This window comes from Sinocyclocheilus grahami, unplaced genomic scaffold (assembly GCF_001515645.1).
Source record: "Sinocyclocheilus grahami isolate Dianchi unplaced genomic scaffold, SAMN03320097.WGS_v1.1 scaffold1238.1, whole genome shotgun sequence".
In the NCBI taxonomy this organism is placed as follows: domain Eukaryota; kingdom Metazoa; phylum Chordata; class Actinopteri; order Cypriniformes; family Cyprinidae; genus Sinocyclocheilus; species Sinocyclocheilus grahami.
The window spans coordinates 226,415-227,947 of NW_015506417.1; positions in this window are offsets into that span (position 1 = coordinate 226,415).

The following is a 1,533-nucleotide window of genomic DNA, read 5'->3' on the forward strand; positions in this document are numbered from 1 at the left end:
CAGAGCAGGAGAAGCAGCAAGCAAGCCAGGAGTCTGTCCTGCATTGGGATTTTGCTCTGTGGCATAAGTCCGTCCCCTGACGCTGGCTTCCAATCGACTTCTTGCGGGGCGGAGCGTGCATACATTAACAAGAGGCTTTAATTCATCACATGAGGACACCATCTATAAAAGTTGTGTTAATACTCATATAAAGTCTCTTAAAAGCAAGCATTGTACATACTATTAAAGTTTACTTCATTTCAGCATTCTGCATTTGTGGTTTCCATTCGTTCAAGATTAAACTTCACATATTACACATTTTAATATCCTTATCTCCTAAAAAGGGGTAATTAAACACTGGTTAAAGTTGCACCGATTACATGAAACACGTCAAGCATATATATACAACATACAACCTACTATTTGTGATTCTATGCTCTGATAATTTTATACTTTCAATGATTAGCAACGATTGTCAACTAAATCTTGTCTCTTTCCTTTGGAATGCGAGGGAAAAGGGAAGGGTCCTTCGGTCACTCTCAGGTCAGATCTGAGAGTCTGCTGGAGAATCTCCTGTGGGACAGGGAGCTATAAAATTGTCTCTTTTGTTGATCGGATTGTAGCAATTTATGCGTCAAATGGTCAGGGGTATCCCTATCTGGTCCTTGAAAGCCCGTAAAACGCTTTTAAGCACTGTGAAAGTACGGTCTTATTTAGCGTATCTTGAGAGATAGCCAAACAGTCCAGGAAATGTTTCACATTCACTGACCCTGCATGAGTTTTACGACTGCATCTGTTGGATAGGAGTTCTTCGATTTGTCTCAATGGAATGTGAGGGTTTGATGTGTGTCTCCATCATGTAGGTGGGTCCATTGTGAGACATAGATCCTACAGTGTTACAGTCTCTTCTTCAGCTTCCTGAACAAGAACGGTTTGTAAAAACTTCTACTTTCCTTAATAAAAGAGTAAGCACACTACAAGTGACATATGCATTATAAGACAATTGAACATAATATCAAACTCATAAGAAAGCACAATGATATCATTTATATCATGAAGCAAAATAACATACTAGAGTAAAACGTTTTGACATTGATCTTTGGGGAGGAACTCTATCTTTGAGTTGATCTGAATCTCACAGTTGAATCTGCTGGTTATGAAGATGAAGATGAACTTTATTCACTGAAAACTTCAGATAATGTCTCTTTGTCATGTCACTTGTAATGACAGATTTATCCATATGATATTTCACTGCTTGATGCATTATTGTGTCACATTTGGTGATGACCTGAAAGATCTGAAGATGATCTACTTACTGTGATATTTTTTTGTATGTCTGTGTAGATTAGATGAATGATTGAAACGCTTCCCACATGCAGTGCAGTGATATGGTTTCTCTCCAGTGTGGATCCTCTCATGTGTTTTCAGGATTCCTGAATGAATGAATCTCTTCTCACAGTGTGAACACTTATAAGGTTTCTCTCCAGTGTGAATCATCTCATGTGCTTTCAGTGTTCCTGACTGAATGAATCTCTTCTCACAGTGTGAACACTT